Raw genomic sequence first — 25,780 nt, 5'->3', positions numbered from 1 at the left:
CAGCACGGTGGGGGTTTGTTGAGGGGTCCCTGTGGGTGGCACCACTGATGCTGCAGCCCTTAGACCTTTCTTAGTACCAAGTACCGCAGGCACTAGGTAGCAGGGGTACCGTTTATTTGGGACTTACAGTGGTAGCTAAACAGTTTGCCAATTGTGCAAAACAGCTGTGCAGTTTTGGGGAAAGATCTGGCACTGGTGACCTGGTCAGCAGGGACCCAGTGCACTGGCAGTTGAAGCCACATCAGAAACCAGGCAAAAAGTGGAAGGGGTCCCATGCCAAAAAGGGTATTTTCCTAAACTTATACAGTGGCATTGCAGGTTGCTTGACAAGGTACTCCAAAAATTGAAATTACGTCATGGCACACAGTTGTGTGCCGTGTCCCCTAAAATGCTGCTTGTAATATCTGTAAGTCACACCTTCAGCCGTAAGGCAGGGTGCCATTATATTACTAGTGAGGGCATATATGCATAAGCAAATATGCCCATACTATGCCTTTATAGAGTCTTAAACAGTAAGTGTGCAGGGAAGCCAATGGTCAGTACCAGTTCCCCAGCTACATGATGGCTTCACTGAATCTAGGGATGCTTGGTATCCAACATCTGGTATTAAACGCTCACTGACTCCAGTGATGTATTTATTAATTCATGCACCCGGAGGGCACCTTAGAGGTGCCCCCTGAAAAACCTACCAACTGCTGGTGCGCTCACTGACTGGTTCTTTCCAACCTGCCAGCAATGGACAAGAAACTGACATCCCAGGGTGAGAGCCTCCCCTCTCGATTGGTCAGAAACAAAAACCTGTCCGGGGTGTGGTGTTACTTTCCCCTTGCCACAGGATGACCTGCATTCCAAGGCGTGAGCTTCAAAGAAGCCCACTGTAAAGAAATGGCTCCCTGTTGCAGTTACCCCCCACTTTTTGCCTGATACTGATGCTGACTTGACTGAGAAGTGTGCTGGGACCCTGCTAACCAGGCCCCAGCACCAGTGTTCCTTCACCTAAAATGTACCATTGTATCCACAATTGGCAGACCCTGGCATCCAGATAAGTCCCTTGTAACTGGTACTTCTAGTACCAAGGGCCCTGATGCCAAGGAAGGTCTCTAAGGGCTGCAGCATGTCTTATGCCACCCTGGAGACCTCTCACTCAGCACAGACACACTGCTTGCCAGCTTGTGTGTGCTAGTGAGGACAAAACGAGTAAGTCGACATGGCACTCCCCTCAGGGTGCCATGCCAGCCTCTCACTGCCTATGCAGTATAGGTAAGACACCCCTCTAGCAGGCCTTACAGCCCTAAGGCAGGGTGCACTATACCATAGGTGAGGGTACCAGTGCATGAGCATGGTACCCCTACAGTGTCTAAACAAAACCTTAGACATTGTAAGTGCAGGGTAGCCATAAGAGTATATGGTCTGGGAGTTTGTCAAACACGAACTCCACAGCACCATAATGGCTACACTGAAAACTGGGAAGTTTGGTATCAAACTTCTCAGCACAATAAATGCACACTGATGCCAGTGTACATTTTATTGCAAAACACACCCCAGAGGGCACCTTAGAGGTGCCCCCTGAAACTTAACCGACTGTCTGTGTAGGCTGACTAGTTCCAGCAGCCTGCCACACCAGAGACATGTTGCTGGCCCCATGGGGAGAGTGCCTTTGTCACTCTGAGGCCAGTAACAAAGCCTGCACTGGGTGGAGATGCTAACACCTCCCCCAGGCAGGAGCTGTAACACCTGGCGGTGAGCCTCAAAGGCTCACCCCTTTGTCACAGCCCAGCAGGGCACTCCAGCTTAGTGGAGTTGCCCGCCCCCTCCGGCCACGGCCCCCACTTTTGGCGGCAAGGCTGGAGGGAACAAAGAAAGCAACAAGGAGGAGTCACTGGCCAGTCAGGACAGCCCCTAAGGTGTCCTGAGCTGAAGTGCCTCTAACTTTTAGAAATCCTCCATCTTGCAGATGGAGGATTCCCCCAATAGGGTTAGGATTGTGACCCCCTCCCCTTGGGAGGAGGCACAAAGAGGGTGTACCCACCCTCAGGGCTAGTAGCCATTGGCTACTAACCCCCCAGACCTAAACACGCCCTTAAATTTAGTATTTAAGGGCTACCCTGAACCCTAGAAAATTAGATTCCTGCAACTACAAGAAGAAGGACTGCCCAGCTGAAAACCCCTGCAGCGGAAGACCAGAAGACGACAACTGCCTTGGCTCCAGAAACTCACCGGCCTGTCTCCTGCCTTCCAAAGATCCTGCTCCAGCGACGCCTTCCAAAGGGACCAGCGACCTCGACATCCTCTGAGGACTGCCCCTGCTTCGAAAAGACAAGAAACTCCCGAGGACAGCGGACCTGCTCCAAGAAAAGCTGCAACTTTGTTTCCAGCAGCTTTAAAGAACCCTGCAAGCTCCCCGCAAGAAGCGTGAGACTTGCCACACTGCACCCGGCGACCCCGACTCGGCTGGTGGCGATCCAACACCTCAGGAGGGACCCCAGGACTACTCTGATACTGTGAGTACCAAAACCTGTCCCCCCTGAGCCCCCACAGCGCCGCCTGCAGAGGGAATCCCGAGGCTTCCCCTGACCGCGACTCTTTGAACCTAAAGTCCCGACGCCTGGGAGAGACCCTGCACCCGCAGCCCCCAGGACCTGAAGGACCGGACTTTCACTGGAGAAGTGACCCCCAGGAGTCCCTCTCCCTTGCCCAAGTGGAGGTTTCCCCGGGGAATCCCCCCCTTGCCTGCCTGCAGCGCTGAAGAGATCCCGAGATCTCTCATAGCCTAACATTACAAACCCGACGCTTGTTTCTACACTGCACCCGGCCGCCCCCGCGCTGCTGAGGGTGAAATTTCTGTGTGGACTTGTGTCCCCCCCGGTGTCCTACAAAACCCCCCTGGTCTGCCCTCCGAAGACGCGGGTACTTACCTGCAAGCAGACCGGAACCGGGGCACCCCCTTCTCTCCATTCTAGCCTATGCGTTTTGGGCACCACTTTGAACTCTGCACCTGACCGGCCCTGCGCTGCTGGTGTGGTGACTTTGGGGTTGCTCTGAACCCCCAACGGTGGGCTACCTTGGACCAAGAACTAAGCCCTGTAAGTGTCTTACTTACCTGGTTAACCTAACCAATACTTACCTCCCCTAGGAACTGTGAAAATTGCACTGTGTCCACTTTTAAAACAGCTATTTGTCAATAACTTGAAAAGTATACATGCAATTTTGATGATTTGAAGTTCCTAAAGTACTTACCTGCAATACCTTTCGAATGAGATATTACATGTAGAATTTGAACCTGTGGTTCTTAAAATAAACTAAGAAAAGATATTTTTCTATACAAAAACCTATTGGCTGGATTTGTCTCTGAGTGTGTGTACCTCATTTATTGTCTATGTGTATGTACAACAAATGCTTAACACTACTCCTTGGATAAGCCTACTGCTCGACCACACTACCACAAAATAGAGCATTAGTATTATCTATGTTCGATGGCATCTGTCGCTGTAGATACACATGGTATGCATGAGCTCGCCATCTGGTGTTGGGTCGTAGTGTTACAAGTTGTTTTTCTTCGAAGAAGTGTTTTCGAGTCACGGGACCGAGTGACTCCACCTTCTGTGCTCATTGCGCATGGGCGTCGACTCCATCTTCGATTGTTTTCTTTCCGCCATCGGGTTCGGACGTGTTCCTGTCGCTCCGAGTTTCGGAACGGAAAGATAGCTGAAGACGGAAGATTTTCGACGGTATCGTTGCGATCCGGTTAGAGATAGACACATACGACGACGCGTTGAACATCGAAGCGCTTCGGTGCCCTTCGGGGTAGATTTCGGCACCCCGTCGGGGCCTAGTCGGCCCGACCGCGTGGAGGACAACGCCGATGGATCGGACCCCGTTTCGATTCTGCCCCGAATGCCACAACAAATATCCTTATACGGACCTACACTCGGTCTGTAATCTGTGCCTGTCACCCGAGCACAGTGAAGAATCCTGCGAGGCCTGTCGGGCGTTCCGGTCCCGAAAAACTCTGCGCGACCGTCGAGCGAGAAGACTACAGATGGCGTCCACGCCAAAAGAGCGTCGACAGTTCGAGACAGAAGAAGAACAGGAGGAATCCTTTTCCATCCAGGATTCAGACTCCGACGAGCTACACTCTACAAGAACTGTGAGTAAGACGTCGAGATCAAACCTTAAAAAAGGAAAGAAGGCCCAGGGGACGCCACTGCCAACCGGCCATGGCTCCACCCAAATTCTCGGTGACCAACAATCGGCACCGAAAAAGGCCCATTCAGTGTCGAGATCGTCCGACTCCGGTCGAGACACCGGCACGCAGCCTCCTCGAGACCGAGAGAGTGCTAAACAGAAGCATCGACACCGAGAGTTCGGTGTCGACACGGATCGACGCCGAGACAGTGGCGCCGAAGACCATAGAGGCCCAGAATTTTCGGCACAGAAAAAGAGGAAGGTTACCTCGGAGCCGAAAAAACAATCGACAGGGTTTTCGGAGCCGAAAAAAGCGACATCAGACCCTGTTTCTGGCTCCTACACTGAAGAGCATTCTATGTCTTCTCAAATGAAGAAACATAGATTTGAACAAGAACTGCAATCCACTGACGTGGATCACACGCAAAAGCGTATCTTTATTCAGCAGGGGACTGGGAAGATCAGTACCCTTCCACCTGTCAAACGAAAGAGAACGCTTCAGTTTACTCCTCAGCAACAAACAGCACAAAAGGTAACACCTCCTCCCTCGCCTCCACCTGTAACTCCGGCTTCGCCAACTTACACCCCGTCACATTCGCCAGCTCACACCGCCATGAGCCACGATGACCAAGATCAGGATGCGTGGGACTTGTACGACGCACCAGTGTCTGATAACAGCCCAGACACATACCCAACTAGGCCATCACCACCGGAAGACAGCACAGCCTACTCACAAGTGGTGGCTAGAGCAGCACTATTCCATAATGTGGAACTACACTCGGAACAAGTAGAGGATGATTTTTTATTTAACACCCTCTCCTCAACCCACAGCTCCTACCAAAGCCTGCCGATGCTCCCAGGCATGCTACGCCATGCAAAGGACATTTTCAAGGAGCCAGTTAAAAGTAGGGCAGTGACGCCTAGGGTGGACAAAAAGTATAAGGCGCCTCCTACGGACCCCGTATTCATCACCTCTCAGCTGCCACCAGACTCTGTGGTGGTAGGGGCTGCCAGAAAACGGGCAAACTCACACACTTCTGGGGATGCACCTCCCCCAGATAAAGAAAGTAGGAAGTTCGATGCAGCCGGGAAGAGGGTTGCTGTCCAAGCAGCAAACCAGTGGCGCATCGCAAATTCACAAGCGCTGCTAGCGCGATACGACAGAGCCCACTGGGATGAGATGCAGCATCTCATTGAACATCTCCCAAAAGATCTGCAAAAAAGAGCAAAACAGGTTGTTGAGGAGGGTCAAAACATTTCCAACAATCAAATACGCTCCTCCATGGATGCAGCAGACACGGCCGCAAGAACCATTAATACGTCGGTTACCATCCGTAGGCACGCATGGCTCAGAACGTCTGGATTCAAGCCAGAAATTCAGCAGGCAGTGCTTAACATGCCAGTAAACGAGAAACTTCTGTTCGGTCCGGAGGTCGACACAGCCATAGAAAAGCTCAAGAAGGACACTGACACTGCCAAGGCCATGGGCGCACTCTACTCCCCGCAGAGCAGAGGATCTTATAACACCTTCCGCAAAACACCTTTTAGAGGAGGGTTTCGGGGTCAGGCCACACAAGCTAGCACCTCACAGTCCGCACCGCCCACCTACCAGGGACAGTACAGGGGAGGTTTTCGGGGCCAGTATAGAGGGGGGCAATTTCCTAGGAATAGAGGAAGATTTCAAAGCCCCAAAACCACTACCAACAAGCAGTGACTCACACGTCACTCACCCCTCCCACACAACACCAGTGGGGGGGAGGATACATCAATATTACGAAGCATGGGACAAAATAACTACAGACACATGGGTCCTAGCAATTATCCAACATGGTTATTGCATAGAATTCATGCAATTCCCTCCAGACATACCACCAAAATCACAAAATTTATCAAAATACCATTCACAGCTTCTAGAGATAGAAGTTCAAGCACTACTGCAAAAAAATGCAATAGAATTAGTACCAAGCACACAAATAAACACAGGAGTTTATTCACTGTACTTCTTGATACCAAAAAAGGACGAAACACTGAGACCAATTCTAGACCTCAGGGTAGTAAACACATTCATCAAATCAGACCACTTTCACATGGTCACACTACAAGAAGTGTTACCATTGCTCAGAAAACACGACTACATGACAACCCTAGACCTCAAGGACGCATATTTCCATATACCAATTGTAGGAAGTTGGCTCTGTATGTGCTATTTCAAAGTAAGGAATAGCATGCACAGAGTCCAAGGGTTCCCCTTAGAGGTAAAATAGTGGTAAAAAGAGATAATACTAATGCTCTATTTTGTGGTAGTGTGGTCGAGCAGTAGGCTTATCCAAGGAGTAGTGTTAAGCATTTGTTGTACAGACACATAGACAATAAATGAGGTACACACACTCAGAGACAAATCCAGCCAATAGGTTTTTATATAGAAAAATATCTTTTCTTAGTTTATTTTAAGAACCACAGGTTCAAATTCTACATGTAATAGCTCATTCGAAAGGTATTGCAGGTAAGTACTTTAGGAACTTCAAATCATCAAAATTGCATGTATACTTTTCAAGTTATTGACAAATAGCTGTTTTAAAAGTGGACACTTAGTGCAATTTTCACAGTTCCTAGGGGAGGTAAGTTTTGATTAGTTTTACCAGGTAAGTAAGACGCTTACAGGGTTCAGTTCTTGGTCCAAGGTAGCCCACCGTTGGGGGTTCAGAGCAACCCCAAAGTCACCACACCAGCAGCTCAGGGCCGGTCAGGTGCAGAGTTCAAAGTGGTGCCCAAAACACATAGGCTAGAATGGAGAGAAGGGGGTGCCCCGGTTCCGGTCTGCTTGCAGGTAAGTACCCGCGTCTTCGGAGGGCAGACCAGGGGGGTTTTGTAGGGCACCAGGGGGGGGCACAAGTCCACACAGAAATTTCACCCTCAGCGGCGCGGGGGCGGCCGGGTGCAGTGTAGAAACAAGCGTCGGGTTCGCAATGTTAGTCTATGAGAGATCTCGGGATCTCTTCAGCGCTGCAGGCAGGCAAGGGGGGGATTCCTCGGGGAAACCTCCACTTGGGCAAGGGAGAGGGACTCCTGGGGGTCACTTCTCCAGTGAAAGTCCGGTCCTTCAGGTCCTGGGGGCTGCGGGTGCAGGGTCTCTCCCAGGCGTCGGGACTTTAGGTTCAAAGAGTCGCGGTCAGGGGAAGCCTCGGGATTCCCTCTGCAGGCGGCGCTGTGGGGGCTCAGGGGGGACAGGTTTTGGTACTCACAGTATCAGAGTAGTCCTGGGGTCCCTCCTGAGGCGTCGGATCTCCACCAGTCGAGTCGGGGTCGCCGGGTGCAGTGTTGCAAGTCTCACGCTTCTTGCGGGGAGCTTGCAGGGTTCTTTAAAGCTGCTGGAAACAAAGTTGCAGCTTTTCTTGGAGCAGGTCCGCTGTCCTCGGGAGTTTCTTGTCTTTTCGAAGCAGGGGCAGTCCTCAGAGGGTGTCGAGGTCGCTGGTCCCTTCGGAAGGCGTCGCTGGAGCAGGATCTTTGGAAGGCAGGAGACAGGCCGGTGAGTTTCTGGAGCCAAGGCAGTTGTCGTCCTCTGGTCTTCCGCTGCAGGGGTTTTCAGCTGGGCAGTCCTTCTTCTTGTTGCAGGAATCTAATTTTCTAGGGTTCAGGGTAGCCCTTAAATACTAAATTTAAGGGCGTGTTTAGGTCTGGGGGGTTAGTAGCCAATGGCTACTAGCCCTGAGGGTGGGTACACCCTCTTTGTGCCTCCTCCCAAGGGGAGGGGGTCACAATCCTAACCCTATTGGGGGAATCCTCCATCTGCAAGATGGAGGATTTCTAAAAGTTAGAGTCACCTCAGCTCAGGACACCTTAGGGGCTGTCCTGACTGGCCAGTGACTCCTCCTTGTTATTCTCATTATTTTCTCCGGCCTTGCCGCCAAAAGTGGGGCCGGGCCGGAGGGGGCGGGCAACTCCACTAGCTGGAGTGTCCTGCTGGGTTGGCACAAAGGAGGTGAGCCTTTGAGGCTCACCGCCAGGTGTGACAATTCCTGCCTGGGAGAGGTGTTAGCATCTCCACCCAGTGCAGGCTTTGTTACTGGCCTCAGAGTGACAAAGGCACTCTCCCCATGGGGCCAGCAACATGTCTCGGTTTGTGGCAGGCTGCTAAAACTAGTCAGCCTACACAGATAGTCGGTTAAGTTTCAGGGGGCACCTCTAAGGTGCCCTCTGTGGTGTATTTTACAATAAAATGTACACTGGCATCAGTGTGCATTTATTGTGCTGAGAAGTTTGATACCAAACTTCCCAGTTTTCAGTGTAGCCATTATGGTGCTGTGGAGTTCGTGTTTGACAGACTCCCAGACCATATACTCTTATGGCTACCCTGCACTTACAATGTCTAAGGTTTTGTTTAGACACTGTAGGGGTACCATGCTCATGCACTGGTACCCTCACCTATGGTATAGTGCACCCTGCCTTAGGGCTGTAAGGCCTGCTAGAGGGGTGTCTTACCTATACTGCATAGGCAGTGAGAGGCTGGCATGGCACCCTGAGGGGAGTGCCATGTCGACTTACTCGTTTTGTCCTCACTAGCACACACAAGCTGGTAAGCAGTGTGTCTGTGCTGAGTGAGAGGTCTCCAGGGTGGCATAAGACATGCTGCAGCCCTTAGAGACCTTCCTTGGCATCAGGGCCCTTGGTACTAGAAGTACCAGTTACAAGGGACTTATCTGGATGCCAGGGTCTGCCAATTGTGGATACAAAAGTACAGGTTAGGGAAAGAACACTGGTGCTGGGGCCTGGTTAGCAGGCCTCAGCACACTTTCAATTGTAAACATAGCATCAGCAAAGGCAAAAAGTCAGGGGGCAACCATGCCAAGGAGGCATTTCCTTACACAACCCCCCCCCAAACGAAAGAGGATGAGACTAACCTTTCCCAAGAGAGTCTTCATTTTCTAAGTGGAAGAACCTGGAAAGGCCATCTGCATTGGCATGGGCAGTCCCAGGTCTGTGTTCCACTATAAAGTCCATTCCCTGTAGGGAGATGGACCACCTCAACAGTTTAGGATTTTCACCTTTCATTTGCATCAGCCATTTGAGAGGTCTGTGGTCAGTTTGAACTAGGAAGTGAGTCCCAAAGAGGTATGGTCTCAGCTTCTTCAGGGACCAGACCACAGCAAAGGCCTCCCTCTCAATGGCACTCCAACGCTGCTCCCTGGGGAGTAACCTCCTGCTAATGAAAGCAACAGGCTGGTCAAGGCCATCATCATTTGTTTGGGACAAAACTGCCCCTATCCCATGTTCAGAGGCATCAGTCTGCACAATGAACTGCTTAGAATAATCTGGAGCTTTGAGAACTGGTGCTGAGCACATTGCCTGTTTCAGGGTGTCAAAGGCCTGTTGGCAGTCCACAGTCCAGTTCACTTTCTTGGGCATTTTCTTGGAGGTGAGCTCAGTGAGGGCTGTCACAATGGATCCATACCCCTTCACAAACCTCCTGTAGTACCCAGTCAAGCCAAGGAATGCCCTGACTTGAGTCTGGGTTTTTGGAGCTACCCAGTCCAGAATAGTCTGGATCTTGGGTTGGAGTGGCTGAACTTGGCCTCCACCTACAAGGTGTCCCAAGTAAACCACAGTTCCCTGCCCTATCTGGCATTTGGATGCCTTGATAGAGAGGCCTGCAGATTGCAGAGCCTTCAAAACCTTCCTCAGGTGGACCAGGTGATCCTGCCAGGTGGAGCTAAAGACAGCAATATCATCAAGATAAGCTGTGCTAAAGGACTCCAAGCCAGCAAGGACTTGATTCACCAACCTTTGGAAGGTGGCAGGGGCATTCTTTAAACCAAAGGGCATAACAGTAAACTGATAATGCCCATCAGGTGTGGAGAATGCTGTCTTTTCTTTTGCTCCAGGTGCCATTTTTATTTGCCAGTACCCTGCTGTCAAGTCAAAGGTACTTAGAAATTTGGCAGCACCTAATTTATCAATGAGCTCATCAGCTCTTGGAATTGGATGAGCATCTGTCTTGGTGACAGAATTGAGCCCTCTGTAGTCCACACAAAACCTCATCTCTTTCTTTCCATCTGTGGTGTGAGGTTTGGGGACCAAGACCACTGGGCTAGCCCAGGGGCTGTCAGAGCGCTCAATGACTCCCAATTCCAGCATCTTGTGGACTTCCACCTTGATGCTTTCCTTAACATGGTCAGACTGTCTAAAGATTTTGTTCTTGACAGGCATGCTGTCTCCTGTGTCCACATCATGGGTACACAGGTGTGTCTGACCAGGGGTTAAGGAGAAGAGTTCAGGAAACTGTTGTAGGACTCTCCTACAATCAGCTTGCTGTTGGCCAGAGAGGGTGTCTGAGTAGATCACTCCATCTACTGTACCATCTTTTGGGTCTGATGACAGAAGATCAGGGAGAGGTTCACTCTCTGCCTCCTGATCCTCATCTGTTACCATCAACAGATTGACATCAGCCCTGTCGTGGAAGAGCTTAAGGCGGTTTACATGGATCACCCTTTTGGGGCTCCTGCTTGTGCCCAGGTCCACCAAGTAGGTGACCTGACTCTTCCTCTCTAGTACTGGGTAAGGGCCACTCCATTTGTCCTGGAGTGCCCTGGGAGCCACAGGCTCCAGAACCCAGACTTTCTGCCCTGGTTGGAACTCAACCAGTGCAGCCTTTTGGTCATACCAAAACTTCTGGAGCTGTTGGCTGGCCTCAAGGTTTTTGGTTGCCTTTTCCATGTACTCTGCCATTCTAGAGCGAAGGCCAAGTACATAGTCCACTATGTCCTGTTTAGGCTCATGGAGAGGTCTCTCCCAGCCTTCTTTAACAAGGGCAAGTGGTCCCCTTACAGGATGACCAAACAGAAGTTCAAAGGGTGAGAACCCTACTCCCTTCTGTGGTACCTCCCTGTAAGCGAAAAGCAGACATGGCAGGAGGACATCCCATCTCCTTTTGAGTTTTTCTGGGAGCCCCATGATCATGCCTTTTAATGTCTTGTTGAATCTCTCAACTAAGCCATTAGTTTGTGGATGGTAAGGTGTAGTGAATTTATAAGTCACTCCACACTCATTCCACATGTGCTTTAGGTATGCTGACATGAAGTTGGTACCTCTGTCAGACACCACCTCCTTAGGGAAACCCACTCTGGTAAAGATACCAATGAGGGCCTTGGCTACTGCAGGGGCAGTAGTCGACCTAAGGGGAATAGCTTCAGGATACCTGGTAGCATGATCCACTACTACCAGGATATACATATTTCCTGAGGCTGTGGGAGGTTCCAGTGGACCAACTATGTCCACACCCACTCTTTCAAAGGGCACCCCCACCACTGGAAGTGGAATGAGGGGGGCCTTTGGGTGCCCACCTGTCTTACCACTGGCTTGACAGGTGGGGCAGGAGAGGCAAAACTCCTTAACCATGTTGGACATATTGGGCCAGTAGAAGTGGTTGACTAACCTCTCCCACGTCTTGGTTTGTCCCAAATGTCCAGCAAGGGGAATGTCATGGGCCAATGTTAGGATGAACTCTCTGAACAGCTGAGGCACTACCACTCTCCTAGTGGTACCAGGTTTGGGGTCTCTGGCCTCAGTGTACAGGAGCCCATCTTCCCAATAGACCCTATGTGTTCCATTTTTCTTGCCTTTGGACTCTTCAGCAGCTTGCTGCCTAAGGCCTTCAAGAGAGGGACAGGTTTCTTGTCCCTTACACAGCTCTTCCCTTGAGGGTCCCCCTGGGCCTAAGAGCTCAACCTGATAAGGTTCAAGTTCCAAAGGCTCAGTTCCCTCAGAGGGCAGAACTTCTTCCTGAGAAGAGAGGTTCCCTTTCTTTTGCTGTGTTGCAGTTGGTTTCCCAACTGACTTTCCTGTTCTCTTGGTAGGCTGGGCCATTTTTCCAGACTCCAGCTCTACTTTTTCACCCTGTGCCTTGCATTGTGCTCTCGTTTTCACACACACCAGTTCAGGGATACCCAGCATGGCTGCATGGGTTTTTAGCTCTACCTCAGCCCATGCTGAGGACTCCAGGTCATTTCCAAGCAGACAGTCCACTGGGATATTTGAGGAGACCACCACCTGTTTCAGGCCATTGACCCCTCCCCATTCTAAAGTAACCATTGCCATGGGATGTACTTTTCTCTGATTGTCAGCGTTGGTGACTGTGTAAGTTTTTCCAGTCAGGTATTGGCCAGGGGAAACCAGTTTCTCTGTCACCATGGTGACACTGGCACCTGTATCCCTCAGGCCCTCTATTCTAGTCCCATTAATTAAGAGTTGCTGTCTGTATTTTTGCATGTTAGGCGGCCAGACAGCTAGTGTGGCTAAATCCACCCCACCCTCAGAAACTAGAGTAGCTTCAGTGTGGACCCTGATTTGCTCTGGGCACACTGTTGATCCCACTTGGAGACTAGCCATACCAGTGTTACCTGGATGGGAGTTTGGAGTGGAACCTTTCTTGGGACAGGCCTTGTCTCCAGTTTGGTGTCCATGCTGTTTACAGCTATGACACCAGGCCTTTTTGGGATCAAAGTTTTTACCCTTGTACCCATTGTTTTGTGAAGAGGCTCTGGGCCCACCCTCCTGTGCAGGTTTTTGGGGGCCTGTAGAAGACTCTTTACTATTTTTAGTTTTGGTTGTCTCATCACCCTTCTGCTGGGGAGTCTTTGTGACCCCTTTCTTTTGGTCACCCCCTGTTGAAGTCTTGGACACCCTTGTCTTGACCCAATGGTCCGCCTTCTTTCCCAATTCTTGGGGAGAAATTGGTCCTAGGTCTACCAGATGCTGATGCAGTTTATCATTGAAACAATTACTTAACAGGTGTTCCTTCACAAATAAATTGTACAGCCCATCATAATTACTTACACCACTGCCTTGAATCCAACCATCTAGTGTTTTCACTGAGTAGTCAACAAAGTCAACCCAGGTCTGGCTCGAGGATTTTTGAGCCCCCCTGAACCTAATCCTGTACTCCTCAGTGGAGAATCCAAAGCCCTCAATCAGGGTACCCTTCATGAGGTCATAAGATTCTGCATCTTTTCCAGAGAGTGTGAGGAGTCTATCCCTACACTTTCCTGTGAACATTTCCCAAAGGAGAGCACCCCAGTGAGATCTGTTCACTTTTCTGGTTACACAAGCCCTCTCAAAAGCTGTGAACCATTTGGTGATGTCATCACCATCTTCATATTTAGTTACAATCCCTTTGGGGATTTTCAACATGTCAGGAGAATCTCTGACCCTATTTATGTTGCTGCCACCATTGATGGGTCCTAGGCCCATCTCTTGTCTTTCCCTCTCTATGGCTAGGATCTGTCTTTCCAAAGCCAATCTTTTGGCCATCCTGGCTAACTGGATGTCCTCTTCACTGGAGTTATCCTCAGTGATTTCAGAGTTGTTGGTCCCTCCTGTGAGGGAACCAGCATCTCTGACTATTATTTGTGGAGTCAGGGCTTGAGAAGCCCTGCTCTCCCTAAGTAGGACTGGAGGGGGGGAATTTCCCTCCAAGTCACTATCTTCATCCTCTGAGTTGCCATCCTCAGAGGGGTTGGCCTTTTCAAACTCTGCCAAAAGCTCCTGGAGCTGTACTTTGGTAGGTTTGGGGCCCATTGCTATTTTCTTTAGTTTACAGAGTGACCTTAGCTCTCTCATCTGTAGATGGAGGTAAGGTGTGGTGTCGAGTTCCACCACATTCACATCTGTGCTAGACATTATGCTTCTAAAAGTTGGAATACTTTTTAAGAAACTAAAACTGGTTCTAGAATCTAATTCAAACTTTTACAAACTTTTAAACTCTAAAAGAAATGCTAAACAGGATCTATCACAAGGCCCTAGCAGGTCTTTTAAGAATTTAGAAAACTTTTCAAATTGCAAAAATCAACTTCTAATGACAATTTTGGAATTTGTCGTGTGATCAGGTATTGGCTGAGTAGTCCAGCAAATGCAAAGTCTTGTACCCCACCGCTGATCCACCAATGTAGGAAGTTGGCTCTGTATGTGCTATTTCAAAGTAAGGAATAGCATGCACAGAGTCCAAGGGTTCCCCTTAGAGGTAAAATAGTGGTAAAAAGAGATAATACTAATGCTCTATTTTGTGGTAGTGTGGTCGAGCAGTAGGCTTATCCAAGGAGTAGTGTTAAGCATTTGTTGTACAGACACATAGACAATAAATGAGGTACACACACTCAGAGACAAATCCAGCCAATAGGTTTTTATATAGAAAAATATCTTTTCTTAGTTTATTTTAAGAACCACAGGTTCAAATTCTACATGTAATAGCTCATTCGAAAGGTATTGCAGGTAAGTACTTTAGGAACTTCAAATCATCAAAATTGCATGTATACTTTTCAAGTTATTGACAAATAGCTGTTTTAAAAGTGGACACTTAGTGCAATTTTCACAGTTCCTAGGGGAGGTAAGTTTTGATTAGTTTTACCAGGTAAGTAAGACGCTTACAGGGTTCAGTTCTTGGTCCAAGGTAGCCCACCGTTGGGGGTTCAGAGCAACCCCAAAGTCACCACACCAGCAGCTCAGGGCCGGTCAGGTGCAGAGTTCAAAGTGGTGCCCAAAACACATAGGCTAGAATGGAGAGAAGGGGGTGCCCCGGTTCCGGTCTGCTTGCAGGTAAGTACCCGCGTCTTCGGAGGGCAGACCAGGGGGGTTTTGTAGGGCACCAGGGGGGGGCACAAGTCCACACAGAAATTTCACCCTCAGCGGCGCGGGGGCGGCCGGGTGCAGTGTAGAAACAAGCGTCGGGTTCGCAATGTTAGTCTATGAGAGATCTCGGGATCTCTTCAGCGCTGCAGGCAGGCAAGGGGGGGATTCCTCGGGGAAACCTCCACTTGGGCAAGGGAGAGGGACTCCTGGGGGTCACTTCTCCAGTGAAAGTCCGGTCCTTCAGGTCCTGGGGGCTGCGGGTGCAGGGTCTCTCCCAGGCGTCGGGACTTTAGGTTCAAAGAGTCGCGGTCAGGGGAAGCCTCGGGATTCCCTCTGCAGGCGGCGCTGTGGGGGCTCAGGGGGGACAGGTTTTGGTACTCACAGTATCAGAGTAGTCCTGGGGTCCCTCCTGAGGCGTCGGATCTCCACCAGTCGAGTCGGGGTCGCCGGGTGCAGTGTTGCAAGTCTCACGCTTCTTGCGGGGAGCTTGCAGGGTTCTTTAAAGCTGCTGGAAACAAAGTTGCAGCTTTTCTTGGAGCAGGTCCGCTGTCCTCGGGAGTTTCTTGTCTTTTCGAAGCAGGGGCAGTCCTCAGAGGGTGTCGAGGTCGCTGGTCCCTTCGGAAGGCGTCGCTGGAGCAGGATCTTTGGAAGGCAGGAGACAGGCCGGTGAGTTTCTGGAGCCAAGGCAGTTGTCGTCCTCTGGTCTTCCGCTGCAGGGGTTTTCAGCTGGGCAGTCCTTCTTCTTGTTGCAGGAATCTAATTTTCTAGGGTTCAGGGTAGCCCTTAAATACTAAATTTAAGGGCGTGTTTAGGTCTGGGGGGTTAGTAGCCAATGGCTACTAGCCCTGAGGGTGGGTACACCCTCTTTGTGCCTCCTCCCAAGGGGAGGGGGTCACAATCCTAACCCTATTGGGGGAATCCTCCATCTGCAAGATGGAGGATTTCTAAAAGTTAGAGTCACCTCAGCTCAGGACACCTTAGGGGCTGTCCTGACTGGCCAGTGACTCCTCCTTGTTATTCTCATTATTTTCTCCGGCCTTGCCGCCAAAAGTGGGGCCGGGCCGGAGGGGGCGGGCAACTCCACTAGCTGGAGTGTCCTGCTGGGTTGGCACAAAGGAGGTGAGCCTTTGAGGCTCACCGCCAGGTGTGACAATTCCTGCCTGGGAGAGGTGTTAGCATCTCCACCCAGTGCAGGCTTTGTTACTGGCCTCAGAGTGACAAAGGCACTCTCCCCATGGGGCCAGCAACATGTCTCGGTTTGTGGCAGGCTGCTAAAACTAGTCAGCCTACACAGATAGTCGGTTAAGTTTCAGGGGGCACCTCTAAGGTGCCCTCTGTGGTGTATTTTACAATAAAATGTACACTGGCATCAGTGTGCATTTATTGTGCTGAGAAGTTTGATACCAAACTTCCCAGTTTTCAGTGTAGCCATTATGGTGCTGTGGAGTTCGTGTTTGACAGACTCCCAGACCATATACTCTTATGGCTACCCTGCACTTACAATGTCTAAGGTTTTGTTTAGACACTGTAGGGGTACCATGCTCATGCACTGGTACCCTCACCTATGGTATAGTGCACCCTGCCTTAGGGCTGTAAGGCCTGCTAGAGGGGTGTCTTACCTATACTGCATAGGCAGTGAGAGGCTGGCATGGCACCCTGAGGGGAGTGCCATGTCGACTTACTCGTTTTGTCCTCACTAGCACACACAAGCTGGTAAGCAGTGTGTCTGTGCTGAGTGAGAGGTCTCCAGGGTGGCATAAGACATGCTGCAGCCCTTAGAGACCTTCCTTGGCATCAGGGCCCTTGGTACTAGAAGTACCAGTTACAAGGGACTTATCTGGATGCCAGGGTCTGCCAATTGTGGATACAAAAGTACAGGTTAGGGAAAGAACACTGGTGCTGGGGCCTGGTTAGCAGGCCTCAGCACACTTTCAATTGTAAACATAGCATCAGCAAAGGCAAAAAGTCAGGGGGCAACCATGCCAAGGAGGCATTTCCTTACACCAATACATCAATCACACAGGAAATATCTAAGGTTTGTATTCAAAGGAATACATTACCAATTCAAAGTATTGCCTTTTGGTTTAACAACCGCTCCAAGAGTATTCACAAAATGCCTAGCAGTAGTCGCTGCACACATCAGAAGGCAGCAAATACATGTGTTCCCGTATCTAGACGACTGGCTAATCAAAACCAGTTCGCTCACACAATGCTCAAACCACACAAATCAAGTCATACAAACCCTCTACAATCTAGGGTTCACCGTCAACTTTGCAAAATCAAACATTCTGCCAAGCAAAGTACAGCGATATCTAGGAGCCATAATAGACACGACAAAAGGAGTAGCAACGCCAACTCCACAAAGGATCCACAATTTCAACAGGGTCATTCAACACATGTCTCCAAACCAAACAATACAAGCAAGAACAATACTACAGCTCCTAGGCATGATGTCCTCATGCATAGCCATTGTCCCAAACGCAAGACTGCACATGAGGCCCTTACAACAGTGCCTAGCCTCACAGTGGTCTCAAGCACAGGGTCACCTTCTAGATCTGGTGTTGCTAGACCGCCAAACTTACCTATCGCTTCTATGGTGGAACAGTATAAATTTAAACATAGGGCGGCCTTTCCAAGACCCAGTGCCACAGTACGTAATAACAACAGATGCTTCCATGACAGGGTGGGGAGCACATCTCAATCAACACAACATAAGAGGACAATGGAACATACATCAAACAAAACTGCATATAAATCATCTAGAATTATTAGCAGTTTTTCAAGCACTAAAAGCTTTCCAACCAATCATAACCCACAAATACATCCTTGTCAAAACAGACAACATGACAACGATGTATTATCTAAACAAACAAGGAGGAACACATTCAACGCAGTTAAGCTTGTTAGCTCAAAAAATATGGAAGTGGGCAATCCACCATCAAATTGGTCTAATAGCACAGTTTATTCCGGGGATCCAGAATCAGCTGGCAGACAATCTCTCTCGAGATCACCAGCAAGTCCACGAATGGGAAATCCACCCACAAATTCTGAACACCTACTTCACACTCTGGGGAACACCTCAAATAGACTTATTTGCAACAAAAGAGAACGCAAAATGCCAAAACTTCGCGTCCAGATACCCACACAAGCAATCCCAAGGCAATGCCCTATGGATGAACTGGTCAGGAATATTTGCTTACGCTTTTCCTCCTCTCCCTCTCCTTCCTTACCTAGTAAACAAATTGAGTCAAAACAAACTCAAACTCATTTTAATAGCACCAACGTGGGCAAGACAACCCTGGTACACAACACTGCTAGATCTGTCTGTAGTACCACACATCAAACTGCCCAACAAACCAGATCTGTTAACGCAACACAACCAACAGATCAGACACCCGGACCCAGCATCGCTGAATCTAGCAATCTGGCTCCTGAAATCCTAGAATTCGGACACTTACAACTTAGCCAAGAGTGTATGGAAGTCATAAAGCAGGCCAGAAGGCCATCCACTAGACACTGCTACGCAAGTAAGTGGAAAAGATTTGTTTGGTACTGCCATCATAATCAGATACAACCACTAGAGGCAACTCCAAAACATATAGTAAATTACTTGCTCCATTTACAAAAAGCAAAGCTAGCCTTCTCTTCTATTAAAATACACCTTGCAGCAATATCTGCATACCTGCAAACTACATATTCAACTTCCTTGTATAGGATACCAGTTATCAAAGCATTCATAGAAGGGCTTAAAAGAATTATACCACCAAGAACACCACCTGTTCCTTCATGGAACCTAAACGTGGTTCTAACAAGACTCATGGGCCCACCTTTCGAACCCATGCACTCTTGCGGAATACAATTCCTCACCTGGAAAGTTGCCTTTCTCATCGCCATTACATCTCTAAGAAGAGTAAGTGAAATTCAAGCGTTCACAACACAAGAGCCTTTTATACAAATACATAAAAATAAGGTCGTCCTACGACCTAATCCAAAATTTTTACCAAAAGTTATTTCTCCATTCCATCTAAATCAAACGGTAGAACTACCAGTATTCTTCCCACAGCCAGATTCTGTGGCTGAAAGAGCACTACATACATTAGATGTCAAAAGAGCATTAATGTACTACATTGACAGAACGAAGAACATCAGAAAAACTAAACAGCTATTTATTGCATTCCAAAAACCTCATGCAGGTAACCCAATATCAAAACAAGGTATAGCCAGATGGATAGTTAAATGCATCCAAATCTGCTACCTTAAAGCAAAAAGACAACTGCCCATTACTCCCAGGGCACATTCAACAAGGAAAAACGGTGCTTCAATGGCCTTTTTAGGAAACATCCCAATGCAAGAAATATGTAAGGCAGCCACTTGGTCTACGCCTCACACATTCACCAAACACTACTGTATAGATGTGCTATCCGCACAACAAGCTACAGTAGGTCAAGCTGTATTAAGAACTCTATTTCAGACAACTTCTACTCCTACAGGCTAAACCACCGCTTATGGGGAACTAACTGCTTACTAGTCTATGCATACCATGTGTATCTACAGCGACAGATGCCATCGAACTGAAAATGTCACTTACCCAGTGTACATCTGTTCGTGGCATCAGTCGCTGAGATTCACATGGACCCACCCACCTCCCCGGAAGCCTGTAGCAGTTCAGAAGTTACCTTCAATTTTGTACATTTGTATATATATTACTTAATCCTTTAATAGGTACATACTTACATTTTTCATTGCGCGGGCACTATTACTATAGTACAACTCCTACCTCACCCTCTGCGGGGAAAACAATCGAAGATGGAGTCGACGCCCATGCGCAATGAGCACAGAAGGTGGAGTCACTCGGTCCCGTGACTCGAAAACACTTCTTCGAAGAAAAACAACTTGTAACACTCCGACCCAACACCAGATGGCGAGCTCATGCATACCATGTGAATCTCAGCGACTGATGCCACGAACAGATGTACACTGGGTAAGTGACATTTTCATTCTACCACTATTTTACCTCTAAGGGGAACCCTTGGACTCTGTGCATGCTATTCCTTACTTTGAAATAGCACATACAGAGCCAACTTCCTACACCCACCACCTTTAGAATGCATATATGGCCTTTCTCAGAGAAAGATGCCAAACCCTCCTGCCACAGGTCCCACTTGGCACCTGGGCAGGTGGTAAAATTAGCTATGTAGGAGGTGTCACTTCCAGACTGGGATCACCATTAGGGTGACCAACCTGAAGTGGACATGACTTAGGAAATTCCACCATCTAGCATGTGGTGGAATTTAGGAACTCTGGACATAGTGATGCCCACTCACCACAGGAAGTGGTCCTCTAGGGTGGTGTGATGACCCCAAGGTTAAGTAGCTGTAAGGAAATGCCTCCTTGGCATGGTTGCCCCCTGACTTTTTGCCTTTGCTGATGCTATGTTTACAATTGAAAGTGTGCTGAGGCCTGCTAACCAGGCCCCAGCACCAGTGTTCTTTCCCTAACCTGTACTTTTGTATCCACAATTGGCAGACCCTGGCATCCAGATAAGTCCCTTGTAACTGGTACTTCTAGTACCAAGGGCCCTGATGCCAAGGAAGGTCTCTAAGGGCTGCAGCATGTCTTATGCCACCCTGGAGACCTCTCACTCAGCACAGACACCCTGCTTGCCAGCTTGTGTGTGCTAGTGAGGACAAAACGAGTAAGTCGACATGGCACTCCCCTCAGGGTGCCATGCCAGCCTCTCACTGCCTATGCAGTATAGGTAAGACACCCCTCTAGCAGGCCTTACAGCCCTAAGGCAGGGTGCACTATACCATAGGTGAGGGTACCAGTGCATGAGCATGGTACCCCTACAGTGTCTAAACCAAACCTTAGACATTGTAAGTGCAGGGTAGCCATAAGAGTATATGGTCTGGGAGTTTGTCAAACACGAACTCCACAGCACCATAATGGCTACACTGAAAACTGGGAAGTTTGGTATCAAACTTCTCAGCACAATAAATGCACACTGATGCCAGTGTACATTTTATTGTAAAATACACCCCAGAGGGCACCTTAGAGGTGCCCCCTGAAACTTAACCGACTATCTGTGTAGGCTGGCTAGTTTTAGCAGCCTGCCACAAACCGAGACATGTTGCTGGCCCCATGGGGAGAGTGCCTTTGTCACTCTGAGGCCAGTAACAAAGCCTGCACTGGGTGGAGATGCTAACACCTCCCCCAGGCAGGAATTGTCACACCTGGCGGTGAGCCTCAAAGGCTCACCTCCTTTGTGCCAACCCAGCAGGACACTCCAGCTAGTGGAGTTGCCCGCCCCCTCCGGCCAGGCCCCACTTTTGGCGGCAAGGCCGGAGAAAATAATGAGAAAAACAAGGAGTCACTGGCCAGTCAGGACAGCCCCTAAGGTGTCCTGAGCTGAAGTGACTCTAACTTTTAGAAATCCTCCATCTTGCAGATGGAGGATTCCCCCAATAGGGTTAGGATTGTGACCCCCTCCCCTTGGGAGGAGGCACAAAGAGGGTGTACCCACCCTCAGGGCTAGTAGCCATTGGCTACTAACCCCCCAGACCTAAACACGCCCTTAAATTTAGTATTTAAGGGCTACCCTGAACCCTAGAAAATTAGATTCCTGCAACTACAAGAAGAAGGACTGCCTAGCTGAAAACCCCTGCAGAGGAAGACCAGAAGACGACAACTGCCTTGGCTCCAGAAACTCACCGGCCTGTCTCCTGCCTTCCAAAGATCCTGCTCCAGCGACGCCTTCCAAAGGGACCAGCGACCTCGACATCCTCTGAGGACTGCCCCGGCTTCGAAAAGACAAGAAACTCCCGAGGACAGCGGACCTGCTCCAAGAAAAGCTGCAACTTTGTTTCCAGCAGCTTTAAAGAACCCTGCAAGCTCCCCGCAAGAAGCGTGAGACTTGCAACACTGCACCCGGCGACCCCGACTCGGCTGGTGGCGATCCAACACCTCAGGAGGGACCCCAGGACTACTCTAAGACTGTGAGTACCAAAACCTGTCCCCCCTGAGCCCCCACAGCGCCGCCTGCAGAGGGAATCCCGAGGCTTCCCCTGACCGCGACTCTTTGAATCCTAAGTCCCGACACCTGGGAGAGACCCTGCACCCGCAGCCCCCAGGACCTGAAGGACCGGACTTTCACTGGAGGAGTGACCCCCAGGAGTCCCTCTCCCTTGACCAAGTGGAGGTTTCCCCGAGGAACCCCCCCCTTGCCTGCCTGCAGCGCTGAAGAGATCCCTAGATCTCCCATTGACTTCCATTACAAACCCGACGCTTGTTTCTACACTGCACCCGGCCGCCCCCGCGCTGCTGAGGGTGAAATTTCTGTGTGGGCTTGTGTCCCCCCCGGTGCCCTACAAAACCCCCCTGGTCTGCCCTCCGAAGACGCGGGTACTTACCTGCAAGCAGACCGGAACCGGGGCACCCCCTTCTCTCCATTCTAGCCTATGTGTTTTGGGCACCACTTTGAACTCTGCACCTGACCGGCCCTGAGCTGCTGGTGTGGTGACTTTGGGGTTGCTCTGAACCCCCAACGGTGGGCTACCTTGGACCAAGAACTAAGCCCTGTAAGTGTCTTACTTACCTGGTTAACCTAACAAATACTTACCTCCCCTAGGAACTGTGAAAATTGCACTAAGTGTCCACTTTTAAAACCGCTATTTGTGAATAACTTGAAAAGTATACATGCAATTTTGATGATTTGAAGTTCCTAAAGTACTTACCTGCAATACCTTTCGAATGAGATATTACATGTAGAATTTGAACCTGTGGTTCTTAAAATAAACTAAGAAAAGATATTTTTCTATATAAAAACCTATTGGCTGGATTTGTCTCTGAGTGTGTGTACCTCATTTATTGTCTATGTGTATGTACAACAAATGCTTAACACTACTCCTTGGATAAGCCTACTGCTCGACCACACTACCACAAAATAGAGCATTAGTATTATCTCTTTTTGCCACTATCTTACCTCTAAGGGGAACCCTTGGACTCTGTGCATGCTATTCCTTACTTTGAAATAGCACATACAGAGCCAACTTCCTACAGTAGCCCATTGGCTACTACCCTTCACTCCCTTTAACACCCCTTAAATTGAGTATTTAGGGGATGCCCTAGTACCAGATCCTCGGATCTTTGCTGCGGACACAAGGAGTGGACGGGAAACTTGCTGAACCGAGGAGCTCGACTGACTTGGCTCCGATCCTGTGGCCTGCCTGCTGCACCTGCACCATGAGGAGTAACTGACCTGTCCTGCTGCTGCAGCCTCCAAGAACCTGGGAGAGCTGCCAGTGCTTTGCCAATCGCCAGGAGGAACTACTTTGGAGTAGAGGAGCTGCTCCCCTGCATCCGCAGGCACCCAAGAAAGACCTGAGGACAGGGACCGCCAGAAACTATACATCACCACTGCCCCAGAGCCGCCCAGGTGGAAGTGGTCCAATAGTGTTTAGTGTGGTTCCTACTCCCTCTAGAAAAGAAGCCCACCCTGTGCTCGCCCACTGTGGTCTTCATAATTGCATCTGCAGACTTTTTGCAGAACCCCCTGCAACCTCAAGTGATCAGGAGGCAAAACCCTGATGCCCTAGGACACCTCTGCACCCTATCTACCCTGGACCTATGTGACCTCAGCCCACTTGTTGGCTTGGTCGGATCAAACACAAGGTACTCCAGTGCTGGACCCGACACCAGAAGACACCACAGCACCTGTGCCCTACAGCCTGGGGAAGAGTGGAGTGACAGTGCCCCATGTGCCCGAGGACCTCAAGGGTCGAGGCCACTGTGTTCCACTGTACTGTTTTTCCAGTTCATCCCTGCAGCAACTTTGTAAAAGGACCAATCCCCATTGACTTGAATGGGGCATCCGACACCATAACACACCTTTGCACCCAGATGCACCAGAGCTTCCCGAGGTGACCTGTTGGTGGCGTTGTACCTTGCCTCAAACTCACCTTAAGTCTAGGAGATTGGTCCAGTAAGTCAGTGTACTCTACCTGATTTACTGTCTTTTTTTTCCTTCTCTATAGGCTTGTATTGCAGCTACATGAAAAAAATGCACTGTCAACTTTTAAAACTTCTAAAAATTCATAACTCAAAAGTACTCATTTGATTCTGGTGATCTTGTTAACAAAGTTTATATAAAAGTATGTGCTTTTTTTTTTTTTTTTTTTTTTTGTAAATTGGTGTCGGATTTTTTTTGAGAGTGTCACTTACTACATGGATGTGTGGCTTACATGCTTAGTTTAGCATGCTTAGCCCTACCCTCTAATATGCCTAGCTGCTCGACCACACTACCCAAAAAGAGCATTTAGAATGTCATTTGTACCTCTGTGATAGCTCTGGGGATTGCCTGGACTATTTGCACAGTGTACCACATTTGTGGTCCACTACATAAAGAGGTAGCTTCCAACAGCTCGTCACTAGCCTCAGGACTCAGTCTCCCAAAATTCAGCAGTGGAGTTGAATGCAGGTCCGTGCAGTCCCCACTGGTCAGCTGGCCTCCCAGCAGTTGCTCACAGGTAAAGCACTCTACTTTCTGTGACTAGAGTCCGCTGTGCCTTTGCCTATGGGTTTCATGGACTTGGGGACACCTCCAGAAGTTCAGGACTTGATCATCCAGCAGGCACTTTAGCATCCAGTGGTGGTCATGGATTCCTTGGCAGCTGGACTTGGGGACTGCAGGTTTCCTTAGCTTTTGGTGGTCCTAAAGCTCAACGGAGGCTAGCCACCTATCCCTTGGAGTCACTACCTCAGTGACCTGACACAAGTCGAGCTCCTTTCCACAAGTGGGCACAGCAGGCACATTCCTCTTTACGGGGCCCTCTGGTGCAGTCCAGTCTATATTATAGCCTCTCTTTGCTGGGCCCAGAGAGCAGCAGGAAAGTCCTGTTGTCTTCTTTCAAGTCCAGTAGTGATCTTAGTGACTGGTGTGCCACTTTTATGCCATTTTCCCATTTGTAGGAGAAGCGGACTAATTAGCCAGTGGGGCAAGTGTTCCTTCTAGGCAACCCTTCCCATTTGACAATACTTTCTGGGGTTTCGGCCCCGAAAAATCCCAGGGTACAGCTGTCCTGTCCAAGATGATGCTAGCCTATTTCCCCTCTGAGGAGCTTTGGGCACGCCCTTGTGGTGTAACTGGCATAATAAGCCAGCATCACTGCAAAACCACTTCTGTAATGGATTTCTATCCACTGGAGGAGATGACAGCCTGTCTTCCCACGCAAAGGATTGGGCCTTTCAAGGTTTGAGTCATTTGCTACCATGAGGCAGTAGCCTCTTTGAAGCTGGTCCATCTGTAGCCACTGCCCGCTAGTCATTCTGCTGAAGTAGATCACTCTTCTTCTCACCAACACCCTTTTGTTCTGTGGAACGCTTCACCCTTCCTAGCAATGGGGCACGTTGTCGTCTCTGGGGACAACTGCTTCAAATAGACACAAGTGTTATCGAAGTTTGAACAACAAAGCATTGAAATTCTAAAGTGACCCCTATTAAGTTACCCTAAATTAGATGTCAGCAATGAGTTGGGTTAACTGTAGCTGTTACTCCAAAAGATCACTTAAATATCTTTGGTGGTTCAGTGAAAACACTCGCTCTGCTAGAGTGAAAAACTGCAGTTTTATGTTTTCCCTGTCAGTGTATATTAAACACTAAAGAGACTTGCTGTTCTGGTAGGCAGCCAAGATCTTACCTAGGGGTGGATTATTAATTCTCAAGGGAAGGTTATAACCTGGCAAAAGGAGTTAATTTTCCTTGTTGAGATGAGTTTTAACACTGCTAGACTAGGCTGCAGTGCAGGTCTATAATCACGTTTTCACCTTTGTGAACTATAACACCTCACTGTAGTGATGAGACAAAGTGCTGCAGTCCACTAGTGACATCTAACTTACTATCTAAGAGTATCTCTTGTACCATATAATTGGGACTTGGAGGGAGTTAACTAAGCCAGTGTTAGCCAATTGTTCTTGTGGTTTTG

General features: G+C 49.2%; 1 protein-coding gene across 2 annotated transcripts in view; it reads left to right on the top strand.

Annotated features, from left to right (window-relative positions):
* The window catches only part of KMT2B (lysine methyltransferase 2B), a 728,361-nt gene that overhangs the window by 217,593 nt on the left and 484,988 nt on the right, over positions 1-25,780 (top strand). The window lies entirely within an intron of this gene.

Source organism: Pleurodeles waltl, chromosome 7 (genome assembly GCF_031143425.1).
Source record: "Pleurodeles waltl isolate 20211129_DDA chromosome 7, aPleWal1.hap1.20221129, whole genome shotgun sequence".
NCBI classification, from domain to species: Eukaryota; Metazoa; Chordata; class Amphibia; order Caudata; family Salamandridae; genus Pleurodeles; species Pleurodeles waltl.
The sequence above is the reverse complement of the archived record's forward strand: the minus strand, read 5'-3'. Positions and strand labels throughout refer to the sequence as shown.